Source organism: Ursus maritimus, unplaced genomic scaffold (genome assembly GCF_017311325.1).
Source record: "Ursus maritimus isolate PB19 unplaced genomic scaffold, ASM1731132v1 scaffold_21, whole genome shotgun sequence".
Lineage (NCBI taxonomy): Eukaryota > Metazoa > Chordata > Mammalia > Carnivora > Ursidae > Ursus > Ursus maritimus.
In genome coordinates, this window is record NW_024424564.1 from 40,668,538 (window position 1) to 40,686,643 (window position 18,106).

General features: G+C 47.0%; 1 long non-coding RNA gene across 2 annotated transcripts; it reads right to left on the reverse strand.

The window, feature by feature from the left end:
* Window positions 1–13,364: 13,364 nt before the first annotated feature.
* LOC121104418 lies at window positions 13,365–17,502 on the reverse strand. 2 transcript variants are annotated; one of them, XR_005836737.1, is made up of 3 exons: window positions 17,285–17,502; window positions 16,263–16,489; window positions 13,365–14,958 (listed from the first exon to the last, which is right to left on the reverse strand). It is a non-coding gene; the product is annotated as an uncharacterized LOC121104418 (long non-coding RNA). The 2 variants fall into 2 exon arrangements; XR_005836736.1 differs by lacking the exon at window positions 17,285–17,502 and having other exon boundaries at window positions 16,263–17,277.
* Between the last annotated feature and the right edge of the window lie 604 nt (window positions 17,503–18,106).

Genomic DNA, 18,106 nt, shown 5'->3' on the forward strand with positions numbered 1-18,106 from the left:
GTGTTTGAAGGTATTGATATTGGCAGGTCTTTGTTTGCTGAGTGAAGTCATGGGAATGGAAACAGGGAAATTACGCTCCATGAGATAGAAAGAGATGGTGAAATGGAGGGGGAGGGGAGCGTGATTCCTGAATAAAGACCTGGGGTCAGAAAAATGAAAGGCTTTGCAGGGGAAGGGTTCAGAGAGAGATGGTAACCCTGCTGGTGGCCAAAGGAGGGACTGGGAAGGATGGGGATTTGAGGGAGGGAGATTTTGCCCACCCTGAAATGTGATTCCCACTGCAGTTCCTACATGAAAACGTCCACTTCCGTGGAGATGTAGAAATCTCCACATGGTACCCATGAAGAGAAAATTTACATTTCTCACTCATGTTTTGTGGAGGAGATTGTTGGGGGAATGTGTGGAAGCACTGAGTCATGCTATAAGCACTGCAGGGAGCAAACAAAAACCACGGCAGGATGCAGCGTGAGCCAATCTGCATAAAGCACAAATCCCATCTCCCTGCCTCTCTGATGAAGGCTTTTATGGATCTCCATCCCCAGGGTGTGGCCATGGGGGCCTGGAACAGTTTAGTATGGAACACAAGACCCTTCCTGATCTGGTCTCCACACACCTGTGTAACGGCAACTTCTAAGCACTAATTCCCTTTCTTTCTTTTTCTTTCTTTCTTTCTTTCTTTCTTTCTTTCTTTCTTTCTTTCTTTCTTTCCTTCCTTCCTTCCTTCCTTCCTTCCTTCCTTCTTTCTTTCTTTCTCTTTCTTTCTTTCCTTCCTCTCTCTCTCTCTCTCTCTCTCTCTCTCTCTCACACACACACATACCCTTTACACCCCTGAGCACTGAACTATAATTTTAGCAAAGATTGCCAACAATGGTATGTGCTATTTCACCTTGCCTAGATGGTTCTTCCCCTGCCCATGTTTGGGTAAAAAATGCCTCCTCTTCCCTGAAGCACACTGAGGAGCTCCCTCCTCTGCGCTCCCATTTTGCCGTGAAGATATACACTTTTATTATACTATCACGCTGCTTTGTAGTTGCATATTTGCGTACCTGTTTCCCTGACATGACCATAATCTTCTTAAAGCCAGGTTTAGTCTTCTCTCTGTAAAGTATTTCTAGCACATAACAAAGGGCCAAACATTTAGTTTGATTTTTGATAAATGCATTTACCTTCTATAGCTTGTAAGAGTTCTACGGAGAATAATTAGCTGGTCGGAGAGGAAGAAGAATTCTCATCGGTTCTCTAAAACCTTGCCCAATACCTGTCATTTTTCTCATCACGAAGCATGCTACTTTGGTGGTCCTCAACAAACCATGACTCCAACATTCAAGTCAGCCTTTCTAACATTGACTCTGGTCTTTGCCATATGAATAGCTTTGGCTAATAAGAGATGGGCAAATATTACGCAACGGTGGTTGCTTGAAAAGTGCTTGCACATTGGGTTTGTTAACTTGGAATGCTCTTTCTCGGAACCCAGGCACCATAGTAAGAGGAAGGTCAAGTGGCCTTGTGGAGAGGCCCATGTGGATAAGAAGTGAAGCCCCTGGATGACTGTCCCAGCTGAGCACCCAGCCGGTGACCACCACCGACTTCTAACCGTGTGAACCAGGACATTTGGAACTTCCAGCCCTCTGAGTACCCTCACCAAGACCACCTGAGGCAGAAGAACCATGTGGTCAGTCTGCAGAATTGGGAGAAATGGGTAACTGCTATTGTTTTAAGATGCTAAATTTTGAATGCTAGACATTTGGTATAATTGGAATCATTACTATGTAGTCTTTCGACTCCATTCATGCTGTAGCATTTTTTCAAAGTTTATTCATGCTGTAGCATGTATGGGTACCTCGTGTCTCTTTAGGACTGAATAACACTCCGTTGTATGGGTATACTATATTTTGTTTATCCATTCATCAGTTGATGGGCATTTGTGTTTTTTCTACCTTTCCACTATGAGGAATCATGTGGCTATGAACAACCGTATTTTTGTTTTTGTGTTCACATGTGTCTTTATTTCCCTTGGGTGTATGGAGATATACATAGGAATAGGCAGGCTGGTTCAAATGATGACTCTATTTTTTAACCTTTCTAGGAACTGCCAGATTGTTTTCCAAAGTGGCTGTCCCATTTCACATTCCCACGAGCAACACCACCCTCTTTTTACAGATACTCACATTATAGAAAAATGATGGGATTCTGTCAACAGCCATTAAAGAAGAACTGACAGTAAAAACTGAACTAGAGTAATTGAAAATAGCAGGAGAAGGAGAAGCCATCATCATACAACTGATAGAAAGAAAGAAGGTCAGAAATGTCAGTGTGAAAATAATCCCAGGCAGCAGAAAAGTAAATGATAATAATTCCTGAAGAGAGGATTTTAGGATGTGGCCAGTAGATGGTACGTGGTAACTCTTACCAGTTCCAGGGAGAACGGTAGGAGCAGCAGGACCGCAGTGGGTGACAGGTAAACAGTGTGTAGCCAGTATATTTTTGAAATCCAGCCATGACAAAAAGGAAGAAGAAGAAATCCTCCATCCTTAGGATAGAGGAGACTTGAGCATGTCCGTAGAGAAGAGGATCTGGAGTGATTAAGATGTGTATGCAGCTGGTAAGATGGTGAAGCCCAGCTTTGGAAAAGCCTAGGAAGGTGTAGCTTCAGACAGGAAGGACACCTAGCTCTCTGTGGCCAGGGATGGAAGGAGACAGGGGTGGGTCCAGATGAAAGTGGTCTGGGGACATGGTCAGGTCTGATGACCTCTTCTAGAGTTGATAGGCACAGGAGTCTTAAGAAGAGGCTAGGACACAAACTGTTTGCCTTCGCTCTCTCTCCTCTCCCTGACCCCAGAAGGTCATCTGTGGGAGGAAGTGGAGCCCTTGGCAGGCCTGCCCCCACGCCCTCAGAGCTGTTTTCAATGTAAATGACAAAAAGACAAGAAGGGGCATTCAAGTCTTTTAGCCTACTGGACCATTCACGGAAGATTTAAGTCTTGAGCCAGATCCATAGAGCTTGAAATGAGTTGTTTTGTGTTTTCTGGAATTCTGAGTATTCACGATAGAATTCATGGAAGGTGGATTGACAGGATGCCAGTAAATGCAGATTCCTCTGTTAGAAGGCATCAGCTCAGATGATCCTTCGGAATTGCCATTAATCATGCTTGTTCCTTAGTGTATTTAGTATATGTTACATTTTTTCCCTACATGGCCCAAGAAAGGCTTCCTAATTGAAAAGCCAGGAAATAGTTCATTGTTTCTTAAAAGCGGAAGGGATCGCGCTTACTTACAGTAAGTCTCTGCCATTCCAGTTAATAGGACTGATTTATATGGCCTGCTGGGGCTTTCCTCGCAGGGAAAGGAAAAACCCCACTGCCTGCTCTAGCTGCACCCTTACCACAGCCCCTGGCTGATACCAGAAGCATTTTAATAAAATCCAGCCCAGAAACGCAGGTTTTGTTACGCTGACTCCAACTGATAATTAGCTGCAAAAGTTTGACAGTCTCTGAAAAAAATGATCAGCATGGCTACATGTGGTTTCAAATCTAGATTACAAATTCAGGGGGTGGTGAGGGGCGGAGAAGTCTGTGCTTTCAAGTAAAATGAGAATCTTTGCCGAGGAACGCTGGGACTCCTCCCAGGCCCCGGCAAGCACGACTTCCTAGCAGCTGGAACCACTTACTTTGGCCCTTGTCTTCCCTCTGCAGAAAACAATGGCCCGTCCCAGGGGCCCTTCTCGTTGTGAATGTGGTCCCCCCGAACGCAGGGACAAGAAAATGGACCTTTGCATGAAGAGCTTCCTCGGTGTCTATGGCTCGTTTTGCGTTTTCCAAGGATGTTTGCATCCAAGGATGCTTTTGTTGTTTTGCTTTGTTTTAATTGCAACTGGTGGGGGAGGCAGGACAGGTGTTTTTACCTGGGTTCAGGGAGGTGAAGGGATCTTTCCTAAAGCCACATAACAAGCTTGAGTGGGAGAAAGATGGCTCCAAGTTGCTTGGCAACGTTGTCTGAAAATTTCCCATCAGAACAAACCTAGTGGATAGAGTTGAAAAGCCAGTAGCCCCATTTGTGTGTGTGTGTGTGTGTGTGTGTGTGTGTGTGTGTGTGTGTGTGTGTGTTTGAAGATGAAGGACTAACAGAATAGCTTGACTTTTTGTGCGGTAGGAGGGGATTTCGTTTGAAAGACCTATCTCACGTGGTTCGCACCTACAACACAGATGTTGACTTTTTAGAGATCCTTATCTTCCAGCCTGCTGGTGTTACTCTGTCCTGTGATGTTTAAATAAAAACTGCTTGTACATCTATCTCACAACGAGTGGAAACCCCGTGGTGCCTCTCCCCAGCCCTCACGCCCACAGGGGGTCTCCAGGTACTTATGACGTTCCTGGTGACTCCCAGGCTTTTACTGAGTTCCCAAGCTTTTACCAAAGCCTCCCTGCACAGCTCTCCCTTTCTAACCTTCCTATCTGGTCCTTTCCCTTGAGTTTTTTAAGAATCCCACCCATACGAGGCGATCCTGCATAGGACAACTTATGTAAATTTCTGAGGGTGACGCCCAGAGCCAGGAACCAGAAGGGCCACGTTGCTGGCAACCACGTAAAAATTGAACAGCAATTTTCAAAATTCCCCTGGCCAATGGGAGTCCTGCTGGTCCGAATGATGACTTCGGGTGACTAAGAAGAAAGCTCATCTTCCTGGAGACCTTGATTACCCTCTGCTGAGAAACTGTTGTAATAACTACATGAACCGAGAGGCTGCGATCTCCCCCTGGACTTGTGCGATACTCAGTTGACACAGCTGGTAGCGGTAGGTGCTCCGGCCACTGGGAGCCTCTCCCTGCTGCTCCTTCCTAGGGCCCAGTCCTCCAGCATCTTCTACCTGGTTCTCTCTCTCTCTCCCCAACCCCATCTCCTCCTTTACTCTCCCCTAGGCCCTTTCCATTCTAGCTACTTCGCGCTCTTCCTTTTGTGGTTCCTTGCAGAAATTGGTGATTCCTACTCTGTTGTGCACTACCAGCGGTACATGCTTACTTTACTTGGATCTTTGATTTTCTGCTTCTCTCTCCTGCTCATCCCACCCCCAGCCCAAGGGTTACCCTTCTTAACTGAAATGGCCCATGGTGGTATTTTGCTATTAATTCCCTGAGGATTTCTGTTTCCAGCTTTTTACGTTAGCTTCCCTGTCCTGCCTGGTCACGTTATTTAAAAAGGGGGGGGGGGGCTTGGGACTTGATTAGTCTATTTCAATCCCTGTAGCACCTCTGACCTCTCCTTTAAAAATCTTCATATTGTGGTATACAGTGGTGTCCACTAGATGCTTACCAATGGAATGTTTATGATAGAACGTATAATGCTATGCAGTTTTGTTTTTTAGGATGCATTAGGTGTGACCTAATATCAGTTCTTGGTGCGTGCTTAGCAAAGTGCTCAATTCACAGCAGGTGCTCAAAAGATTTGTTAAGTGAATATCCTCCAACAAAATAACCCATTTTCTACCTCATCCAGCGCAATCTGTGGGGCTAACCACCATGATGTCAGAGAAAAATAGTGACGTATGGGGTCATACTAGCTTTCTAGTGATCACAATTGATTAATTCATTAATGGGACAAAATTATTTAGAATGAAAACAACTATAGAACATGATAATCCCTTCTATGGATACATCACCCTATGAAATAGAGACTAGCAGCCCCTCCCCCCACCACTCCACTTTACAGGTGAAACTAAGATCCACAGAAATTTAGGCAAGTTAGCTAAGCTCTCATAGCTAATACGTGATGAATCAAGACCTCAAACATAAATCTAGTAATGCCAAATCTTCGACATCTTCGGCTACGTTACAGCGTCCCTGGTTCGGAAGCAGAATACCGTAACTCCAAACTTCTCTTTGCAGTGCAGATGTTTAAAAAATATGTTCTTTTGCAAAAGCATAAAACACATTGCTCAATACCAACACCAGTCTTCTATCTGGAGCCCAGACCATCAAGTGTTCAGCCCAGCATACTTTGAAAGAGGCCTCATAAAAACACAAAGTTGGAATTGTCTCTAAGGACCTTAGCTAAGTAGACTGCATCTAGTGGGGAAAATAAAACCTTTTCCCAGAGCTTCACAGGAGTGGAAACTGAAAGATTAAGAGCTTGTGAGAAATAACAGATACTTTAAAAAATGTTTGATTAGCAACAAAAGAATGGCAGAAGTGTTTTAAAAAACAAAAATAAAAATGGTACAATATTTGGAATATTTTTTAGAATTATATAATTTTAGAGCTGAAAGGGACCAGAAAGAACATCGAAAACTCCATTTCTTTGACAAAAAGTAGCCGTATTTTGAGTCCCGACCAGCATCAGCTACAGAATCTGTGGGGCCCAATGCAAAATGAAAATGTGGAGCCCCCTGTTCGGAATGATTGAGAACTTCAGGATGGCAACGACAGATCAACAGATCAAGTGTGAGACCGTCCTAAGTGTGGCCCTGCTCTGCAGGCCACACACCTGTGAAGCTGGCCCGGTCATGGTATTTTTAATACCAATACTTTGCATTTATATGGCACTTCACAGTTTACACAGCCTTTTCCCAGATACTCAATTGGAGTTTCACAATAGCTCAGTGGTGTAGAATAAACATTTCCTCTCAGAAATGAATGTACCCACCCCTCATTCTGATCAACTGCAGTGACCTCTTGCACTTTGGAGGTTCATATCACGGTGAAGTTAGCAGCTTTTCTGAGATTAACTAGGCAGTGGTTTGATTTACTCGCGGACAGTCATTCAGCAAACTCCGTAGCACCTCCCGTGAGCCGAGCACTTCGCTAAGCATTTCAGACATCTAATGTGAATTTCGCGGTCGCTCCGAGACGCATAGACATCATCGTTCCCAATGTGCCGGAGAACGTGCTGAGAACCTGAGTGGTAAAGTTACAGGTGCAAGATCACAGATTGGTTCATGGAATGATTGGGATTAGAATATTCATTGCCAGACTGTTCTGTGATGCTTTTTAAAAAGTAGAAAGGTCTTGAAAATCAGATGCAAATGTAAATTTCAAATTGTCTGCCAGGGAGACTAAAGCCAAGTCATCGAGTAAATCACGATTCTCCCTTTTCTACTTCTTTTCTCTCTCTCCTTCTTCACCCTCAGTTTCCATAGTAGGAAGCACGGAAGTATAAAGAGGAAAGTTTCATACATTTTAGGAGATTGCGTAGTAAATAAATTAAAAGTACATTGGTTGACCGGCGCCTTGCCCTCAAGGCAGAGCGCTGATTGCTCACTTAATATGCACGCACTCTTCCACACTCAGAGCTGCCTCCTAAGTCAGGAAAAGCCCTAAGCCTCTTTCTGGTCAATGGACGGCAAAGCACGTGGATCCTTTCCAGGCTGAGGTAGTGAAAAGCTTCTACTTGACTCCTTGGTTCTCTCTTTCCCCAGCTTGGTGATCCCTGAAGCCAGGTGTTGAGATACTAACATCACAAGATAGAAGCATATTGGCTCCCTGAATCATCACTCGAAGGGGTTTTCCTGGAGAGCCCTGTTTCTTGCAGTGGACTTTATGTGAGCACGATACATTTCCAGGTGAAAGTCCCGGGGATCCAGGAGCTTGCTGGTGTAGCATAAGCTAGCATCACTCTGACTGATAACATAATATTCTTCTCCTTCTGGCTTGGCTCCCCTTCCCTATTTTTGATCCTTCGTGTCCATAATTAACATCGATAAGGGCTTTCAAAATTCCTCCTCAAGCTGCTTTTGGTTTTACTGAAAACTTCCGACAGCTGGCCAGTTTCTGCTATTTTCAAAGGTTGAAGCCTCAAGCAGTTTGATTTTACATTAAAAACAGGCATGACCCAAAAGGTTGAAGGACTTGAGAGCATCCACGAGTCAGAGTTTTTGATAATTTTAGGTCTTTCTGAAATAAGTAAATTTAGGAAAGAAATGGTTAAACACTGAAATGATAAGCAGAGGATTGTCTATTAACTAGCCTGGGTACTTGTTTTCAGGGAAATGTTAAAAGGGAAAATGTTTTCGCTTGTTTTCTTTAGCTGGGAATGGTACAGGAAAAAGTGAGACTCCCCAGGCGTGACCATAAATCTCACATTTAAATAGCAATGCAAAACAAATATTTTTGAAAATAAGATCATAGGAGATGTGCCCATCACGTAAGTAATGAGGCTGCCTTCGACACAAAGCATAGAGGGCGTGAGTTTTCCTCAGGAAAGTGGGCATCTTCAGAGGCTCCGAGCTTTGACCAAAGAAATTTCTCCGGACTGTTAGTATCGATGATACCTGCTCTCATGGCCTGTTCTGTATGAAAATTGTAGCCCGTTTTGAGTGGGAAGCACAGGCCTTAGAATCTGAAGCAGAAACAGTTGTTTGCAACGTCCCTCAGAGTAAGCTAGCCCCGCAAACCTCAATTCGGAGCTGTCAAGTGAAGGTAATAACAGCGTCTGCTTCACAAGGTGGTTGCCAGGAGCTAATGAGAAAGTGCACAGAAAACTGTCCACCTGGCACGGAGGAAGTATTCACTAAACACTAGCTATTATTCTGGAAGATTCTCAGGAACGGAAATTCTTTATCTTTTGAGGATGACTTTAATGTGTGGAGACAACAAGTTGCCATCTGGAATCAAAATTGGTGAAAAAACAGGACGAGCCATCAAACTCACGAAACTTGAGGCAACTAAAACCAGCACGGCTTTCCTCATGCGTCGGTTAATTCCATGGCATCAAGGTGGCAGGAAGGGAGACAGTCTCGACAGTATCTCAACGAGTCCTGGGAAAATAGTTTCTGACAGGAGAGAAGGTATTTGAGGCAGAAGTAGAAGCAGAGCAAATTCGAGAACGTATCAGACAGGGGATAGGATGTAAAATGGTCTGGCAGGAACAAAGGGAAGGTGAGGCCAGAGATTTGACCTACAGCTATTTTGCAGAACATTTGAAATTTGGCAGAGAAATATTTTTACTTGATTCATCTGGCGGTGAGGAGCCACTGGAGGTGTCAGAGTGGGGACGCCTGGGTGGCTCAGTTGGTTAAGCATTCGATTCTTGGTTTCAGCTCAGGTCGTGATCTCAGGGTCATTAGATCAAGCCCCGAGTTGGGCCCTGTGCTCAGCAGGGCATCTGCTTGAGATTCTCTCTCTCCTTCTTCCTTTGTCCCTCTCCTCTCTTGTGATCTCTCTCTCTAGTACATAAATAAAATCTTTAAAAAAAAGTGTCAGAGTGAGAAAGTTAGGGCTGGACTGAATGGGAAAGAGACTGGTGGGGAAGGCAGCAAATAGAGGACCTCTAAAATAATACAGGTAGAAGGTAAGTGGTCCTGAATTAGGGCGATGGTGGTAAAAGAGGATGGATTTGTGATGGAATGTTCATGACTTGAGAACAAAGTGAAAGGAGTTTAACATGATCACCAGGTTGGGGGTCTGGTGCCTGGGACAATGGTGGTACCATTTACCTAAACCAGAATGCCGGAAGAAGGGCCTGGAATGGGGAGAAGGGGGGAAAAGGAGTTTGCTGGGCCACATGCTCACCTCGGGATCATTGCACATTTGGGTGGAAATGTTCCAGAGTAACTGCAATATTGAAAATATCCCTTGTTGGAAAGATGGCACTAGCCAGACTTGGCGGGGTGGGGTAGGCACAGGAATGGAGTCTGCATGTGACTTGTTGCTTTAACACTGGGCTAAAATTACCTTTGGTTGGACCAGCAATTACTTCTGGCCATGAAGGTCTTGCAATGCTTGTAGCAACTAGTCACTTATGGGCACCATTGGCCGGGTGCCCCTTCCCTGGCAAAGCTGGATGAAGCAGATCTTTACAGCACCACTTGGACACACAATTACTAATAATCATACTCATATACACCAAGTATCCAGGTAAGAAAACTTACCTACAGGGGGACTAGGGGACATTGGCCGCAAACTTGGCCCAGGAAAGAAAAACAGAAGAGGTATGAATGGGAGGCTATAATTAGATTCCTAAAAGAAGAGGGAAAATGGGAGTGAATCAGTAATTATTAAGCTCCTCTTATGGCCCAGGGTAAGTGCTGAAAACACTAAGATGAGTGAGACATATATCTCAGCTCTCAGTCTAGTGGGAGACAAGTCTACCATGGAAATGCTACAGGAAGGTACGCCACAAATACAGGAAGGTATACCAAGTCTACCATGGAAATGCTATGGGCACACATTTGTTTTGGATGCACCCCCACTTAAACTGGGGGCACGAGGATCACTATTTTTAGGTGAAAAAACTGAGATTCCAAGAAAGTTAAATGAGTTGCCGAAAGCCACGCAGTGGGATCATTAAGCCTATGTTGTTTACAAGTGACAGAAACCACATTCAGACTAGTTCAAGGTTAAAAAAAAACAAACCCTTAGTGGCTCATGTGATGCAGGGGTTGGGCTGACATATTTCTTGGATCTGGGGTCCTATCTGTACCCTGTCTTTGACTTTGCTTTGTTCTGTGTGGCTTCACTCTCAGAAAGTCTGTCCTCCATGGGAAGGGAAGATGGCTCCCAGAAGCCACAGCCTCCCATGGTCCTTCCAGCTGGTAGCCCATACTGACTTTCCAGAAGCATTCCAGTTGGCCCTGCTTGGGCCAGCTGGATCAATCACTGAGTCAAGTGAGGTGGCATGCTCTGATCACATGCCTTCTACCATGGTGTGGTGGGTGGTGCCACTTGACTGGCATCTCTACCAGAATCACCTTCAGCAGGGAGGGACATTTCCGCGATGAAATATATGGGTGCCATCCATAAAGGAAGGGGACAAACACAATCCGTATCCATTGCGTATATGCTAGAAAGATGCGGGGGTGAGCCGAAAGCCCAGGCTGCATTCCAAAATCTGTGTCTTTCCACCACCCAAAGTGCCCCTGTCCCTGCCGAATGAGAATAGGAAGAAGGTCAGGTGACTAGGCAACTGAAAGGAAAGGCAGAAATCATTTTGGGAGGCCAAAACACCAAGAGATGGGCTGGTGAGTGACTGTGGGGAAAAAACAAAGCAAGGACTGGGGAGATGAGAAGGACCAGGAGCCCATCCTGTGGCCTTCAGCCCTGCCCTCTGGAATCCCTGCCCAAAGCCACTGCAATTTTTCGGGAAGCTGTCTCCCTCCTCCCTTGTTAAGAAGCTGAGAACCAAGTGCACCATTAATCTTTCAAAGGCCACTTGGGCTTCTCAGTGGCGGAGCCGTGCACATTGCCTGGCCTCACTTTCACTCTCCATCCCTGAGGTGCTTGGACTTGCCAGACCCTCTCCACACCTGTTGGGACTGCAGGGACCCATGGCTGTTACCACAGTGGCTTGTTTCTACCGGAGAGACAGTTGTCAGCCCTGTGCCTGAAGGATTCCCCTGCCATCTGCCTGGCCAGGCTCCTCCATCTCATATTCCTTTTCCTCAGGCCCGAGTGCGGGGACAGAAACTCAGAAGGCAAAAATAAACCCGGAGCTCGGTTTGCACCAGCTCAGTAGCAGCCGCTGTGCGCCTGGGCCAACGTGGTGTGTCGTCAGCAACACAGGAAATGCTTTCTCTTAGTAGTTGGGGAGGAATAGAAGGAAAATAGACACATTGACTAAGAACAGCATGGCACGCAGTGCGACAAAATGTTTTAAAAAACTTAAGAAATGTCACAAAAGAGACCGTTTTGTCTTACTGAGTGTCTTCCATGAGCCAAGTCCTGTATTGGGTGGTGAGGATACAGGGCTGAACCACATGTGGACTGTGAGGAGGGGGATATTTCCTCTTGTTCTCAATGTCTCCTCCATGTGGACAGACTACAGCTGCTGTGAAATGGTTGATGTTTCTTCATCCCTTCGTCCCCTCCACCCTTGGACAGGCTGGCGGCCAGGCCAGCAGTCGATTTGCAAGGAGTGCCATGTGAATCGTACACTGGCAAAGACTATAATGGGGCACGCTTGTCTCAGTTTACCATTCTGGCTCTTTGGAGTTGCACTGCCAACTGACAAGCCTACTGTTTTGCGCCCCCATCCCCCCAATTCATATGTCAAAGTCCTCGTTCCCAGGACCTCCGAATGTGACTGTATCTGAAGACGGATTCTTTAAAGAGGCAATTAAGCTTAAGTGAGGCCTTTGGCAGTGGGCCCTAATCCAATATGACTGGTGTCCTTATAAGAAGAGATCAGGACACAGAAGACACACATCAAGGGAAGAGCATGTGAAAACACAGGTACGAGAAGACAGCCATCTACAAGCCAAGGAGAGACGCTTCAGAAGAAACCAGCCCTGCCGACACTTCGATCTCAGACTTCTGGCCTCCGGAATGGTGAGGAACATACTTTTTCTGTTCTTGAAGCCACACAGTCTGTAGTATTTCTTACAGCAGCCCTAACAAACTGATGCATCCAGAAAAAGCCATGAGACTTAGCTGAGCAGGGGTCCCCCACCACCAGCTCACCCTTCATGGGGAAGATCACTTCAATCCAGTGTTCTCTGCATTGAATTTATAATAGAGCTAAGAGTTTGGCCTCTGTTTGCCTCTCTTTGGGTCTTATTTCACATTTTATTCAGATGTTGGGTGAAGAGGTAAGTATGCTTTTTACTGGTTTTCCTCAACAGCTTCAGCTTAGACGACAACACTCAGGATAAGCCAACTTCTGCTCTGGTAACAAATAGCCTCCAGATCTCAGCGGCCTAACAAAACAATAAATTATTCCTTGCTCACAATCTGTTCTCAGCCTGCCAAGGTGGTACTTGGATCTGACCTACCCAATACAGCTCAGTAGGGAGAATACTCGTCCTTGTCACTCTGCTACCCAGATCCCCATCTCATAACTGGGATCCACGGTCTCTGTAGTAAACAAAATGGTGGAGGAAACAAAATGGTGGATTGCACACTGGGTCTTTAGCATCCTTCTAGAAATGACACACCGCCAATCAAATTTCACTGCCCAAAGGAAGTCATTTGATCATGGCTAACAATGAAATGGGGATGGGAAAGTACAATTCTATCCCATTCCAAAAGGAGGAGATCTGGAAATATTGGTGAACAGCCTTAATAACTACCATACGGATTGTTGTTCCTGTCCCCGAGGAGGTTACAGTTTAGAGAAGAAGGATGAGGATTTGCTCCCAGATCGGCATTCTTGCATGAGGAGATTGCCCTACTTGTGTGTGCGCGTGACCCCCATGAAGGGCCTCAGATGGGATGAGAGTTACTTCCCGAAGAAAGTTTTCTATGGGAAACTACAGCCATGGTTCTGCTCATTAAATAAATAAATATTTGTTAAGCACCTATTAATAGGCCAAGCACAGGCACTACCCTGAACCTCACAGCATTGGAGGGATCTCTGACCTCCCACCCCCTAAAAGCCAGGAGGATCCCCCAATCACCATGAAAGCAAAACATCTCCACAAAATTTCGGTCAAAAGCGGGGTTAAATTAGGACAGAATTGTCTTTTTTATTAACTTCTCATGATAGAAGAAAAAGCATTTTGGGGCAAAGTGTTTATTTCATAGCAGGTTTGGTGGGGGGGGGGCAGTGTTTGGGACAAAGAGAAGTAATAGGTTTCCATCGCGATGATCCAAAAACGAGTCATGGCGTGATCATCATTGGAGCTGGAGGAACTTCAGAGAATTGCACGTTCACGTCCAAAGATCTGGGACCTGGTTACTGTGAAGACTAGTTTTTGTTTTTTTCTTCATCGGGACTTAAGATGGGGGGAAAGGGAACGCTCTCTTCCTCACTACCCAGATCACAGAGCTCTCCTTCCAACACCTCCTACCCTCAGGACTCCTACACTCCACCTGCCTGAGCACGACTTTGGACTTGGGTGACTGGGGAAGCAGGGAGGGAGGGGGAACAGAAGATTAAGAGGGAATGAGCAGAGGGGAAGCAGAGGGAGCTTTGGAGAGCAGGTGGCTCCCCTCTAGATGTGGGCAAGGGGAATTCAAGTCACTGAAGAAAAGTAGAAGAGGCCCCTGGCCGACCCTCACACCAAGATGACAAGTCAGGGGGAATGACAAAAGCACGTGGTGATCACTGCTGAGGGGGAGCTTTGATGTAAATACCACGCGGTAGTATTATTACTCTTCATATTTATAGCCCAGTTTCTAAAACCAGCCGCCTAAGGGGTCAGCAGAACTATTTGAGAAAGAAGGCAGGAAATTGACTTGTAAGCGTCATCAAAACTTTGTTGGTTTCCTCTTCCTCTTTCAGACTGACAACATGGTTTTAAAAAGGATGAGAAAGCACTTAGTTTGTCCTGGCGGTTAGTTTCTCCAGATGTTAGATCACCTGCTTCAAGATTTCAGCTGAGGCTTGCAAATTTGTTTCATCTAAGTCCTTAAGCTGCTTTCAAGCCTTGGTCCCTGAAGCAAAATTGAAGGTTATAAAAATAACCCCCTGGTACAGCTCCCAGGCTAACAGGCGTGCTGCAGGCCTAAGCGATTCTCATGGTTAGAACTGCTTCCACTTTGGGGCGGCCCTAGAGTTTTTGGAAATGACTGGGAGGCCCTGAGGGACACAGAGATTCATCAGGACCACGTTGTTTCATCTCCCTCAGCAACTTATGGGGCGGGGAGGGATGTTGATGGATCCTGGGAAGCGCCTGTGGGATGGTGGCCAACGGCACGGGGACGTGGGGACTCGATTCAGAAGTCAGTGCTTCTGGCGCGATACTGTTCCGCAGCTCACCTCCGCACGGACAAGCCTGTGGCTGAGTGGCCAGGCGAAGTGGGGGATGTCACTGCCCCCTCTGTCACACTCTGCAAGCAAGCACACACGTGCAGCTGAGGAAGGAAGTGGAGTGGATGTTCCCATGTCCCTGGGGCTGGCAAGTTTTCATGCTCCATGTGCAGCTATAACCAGCAAGTACGTCCGAAGGTGTGTAGGTGTGGAAGGGGAGAGATCGCTCGTTTTATCTGAGGACACGTTGTTCTAACTTTGGCCTCACTTTGTTCCTGTGCCGGAACGGATTGTCTAGGACCCCAAAACACCAGCCGGTGGAGGTTCCTTCGTTTCCTTTGGTCTAGGAAGCGGAGGATAGAGAATGAATACCCGACATCCATTACAAATCTTCTGACAGCCAGCAGAGAGACAAACCATTCCCCCTCCCTTCTCTCTATGCGGCAATAATTAGCAGAAAGAGAGAATCAGTCTTTATCAGATGGAAGCAGATTTTCTTCACGTGGGGCAGCTAGTTCCCAAACCCTTACCTGTGGGTCCTGCCAGTTTTCCAAGTTAAGATGCAGCTGTGCTTCCAACACAGAGATGAACTTGAATTCTGGTTCTGCCCCTTAATAACCACATGGCCTTGGGTAGATTATTTTAACCTTTACTTATCTGAAAATGAGAGTAAGGACCCCTGTGTACCTGACTGAGTTGTGGTGGGATACCATAAAATCATATTTACATAACGCTTTGCCCTAGATTCCCTAAGTGGCCTTGTGACTAGTAGGGACTACGCCATTACACGGATTCTCCTGGTCACGTGGAGACCTGAGCTGCAGTGCGAGGCCAGGGCCTAGGAGGCAGCGTGAGTTTCAAGGCTTGGGTGAGACCGGGCAAAGAGCAGCATGCGAGGGAAGGCCGAAGCACAAGTCCAGGACCCTGGTCCAAGCAAGAGAGCAACCCCAAAGGACTAGGAGGGTGGTGGGAAACAGTTACGGGGCAGTGGGCTGGAAAATCAATACACCAAGTCTGAGCATATAAACTCCTAGTGGTTGGCAGGAAGCAAGAACTATCATCTGGTTCATGAGGTCCGCAAATGCAGCAGAAAGGTGTATTTTATACATTTTTATGGAGTGCCTGCAGACTGGATTCTAGCAAGGGGTTATGATGAACACCGAGTCAGTCCGGACAGGTGCGTGGGCTCTGCTGTTAGTGCTCCTTCCCCTGTCCCTTCACAAGAACGCAGTAAACTTGTTCAGAAAATCTGGCCCTGGGCAGAGCCCAGGTTCTCATGATCTTGTCACATAAGTCCAAGGCTTCTGTCAAGAACCACCTCAAAAAGTCCTGGCGAGGAGCCTCATTCACCCATCCCATGAGGCTCTGGCTACATCTGGCTTCGCGGCTTCGCAACGCCTGCAGCACAGAACGAAACAGTAGTGTGTCTGCCTGATCTGTCAGAACCTCTACCGAGGGTGGAAAATCACCACCTATCTGGAGAACTGCATAGACAATACAGTGTCTGGTCTACCAATCATGGCAGCTCAGAATCACTGCTTAGGACAGAGAGGCAGAGCAAGGTGGACACGCATTCATGGTGCTTGTAACCAGGGGAGGTGCTCTGTGCGTTAATTATTAGTGTCTGTCCTTCCCTCCTTCGCTTACCTTACTCAGATGCCTCAGTTGTCTCCAGGGTATGTGGCTCTTGATCCTTTAACGAGGCAGTAACTCCAACGACACCCATTAGAGCACAGTGTCAAGTTCAAAGTGGACGCTCGAATTTAGTCCAGAGCCTGGTTTATCCCCCAGGAGGGGGATAACACGATTATATCCCGTGCTGATGGTGATGGCGCATTTTGTGAAGCAGGATCAAGTCTTCTTCGACCCATCTTCTGTGAATGGAGCGTTCCAAAATCGTTTCCCTCTCTTTGTTTACTCAGGCGAGGAGTTCCCCAGTTAGGGGACCATGGGTGTAGGCTGACAGATGACACCGTCCCCTCTGTAGCCCCATGGCTCCCCAGCCTCTTCCTACAAGAGACCCACGGTCCCCCTTCTCCACCCTGCTCTGGGTGGCTGACACCAAGGGCTTTCCTTTGCCCCCTGGCTTCCTGTTGAATTAGGCCGAGGGGCAGCACCAGCAGAAAATGGGAGAGGACAATGTGGGCAGGGCATTTTCCCCCCGCATCCTCTCCCTCAAGTAGGCTGGGGCTGGCCACATCCCTCTAAGGGTTTCCTTCTCTTCCCAACCTTTGTAGTTTCTGTGGTTATGGAAACACACGCTCCTTGCCTAGGAGTGATGGCAGAGCCTTCCTGTTGTTAGTTCCTGGGGGAATTCGCTGTCCTTCATGGTTTCCCCTACATGACTTTAGTAAAAATCCCATTATTTGACCCCTATCGACTCCAATACCAACAACATTCCCTAACTTCAGGGACCTTCAGAAAAGTAAAAAAAAAAAAAAAAAGAAAAATCAGCAATTTGCTGAAAAACATCGTGAGCCTCTGAACAGAAGTCCAGCCCTTTCCTTGTCACCTCGTCCTCTCTTCCAGGAGCTTGCTGCTGCCTCATGGTTGTCACCCACCTGCGGTCTTCGATGCACCCAACCGCTGCGTGGGTCGTGTCTGAGGGCCTAGGCACAGCCGGCAGAGTGGCTGCCCCCAGGGCTCTGTGCTAAGGTCACCAGGCTTACCTGCGCCAAACGAAAGAAGGGCAGCCAGGCAGAGTCCACCCTGTCACGAAGAAGGAAGCCAAAATCGAACCCGGAGAGTGGCACCAGCATCGAGTCTGCAGGACGAGATAAGGCGTCAACAGGGGATGAGTCAGTAAAGCAGAAGGAAGGAAGAGCAGCACGTAAGAGGCAGCTTGAAGCAAGCGGATCAGAAGAGAGGCCATGAAATGAGTACTGGTGTCCGGGGCCCATTATATTCAATGGAGACGAACTCGGAAGGAGGTGTGCAGAGTGGGCGGCTCATGAGCCAAGTCCTTTAATAAGAGGCTGCACCAGTAGCCTCCATCGCACACCTTGTGGGGTCTGGAAGTGAGTCAGGCTCCCAGTGGCATGATTTGGTGGTGTGACCATGACCACTTAGCTCCCGTAGGGACCCTGTGATTCTCCTGGTTGCTGAGTAGCCTGGGTGGCGGTGGGGGGGGGGGAGCCCAGATGCCCAAATCTCAGCTCTCCCAGTCTCCAGCTGGGCCCAGGCCATGGGGTTGTCTTCGACCACAACACCCTCGCTAATCCTGAGCTTTCGTGCTACTTAGTTTCCAGCTTCTCCAGCCAGCCTCGGTGGGGCCCTGCTCTGCTGACCAACTCTCGCCCTCCCTGGGGGCTGGATTCTGCTTTGATGATCTAAGTGTCTTTCAGTATAATTTCCGGTGGAGAATCTTGGGCCCCATCTCTGGGACTCCTGAGTGAAGAACAGGGATTTACTTCAACGTCATGTTGGGCAATATCTACACTGACAGCCCCAGAGTTTGGATAAGATCATTATGCAGTAATCTGCAGTCCTGA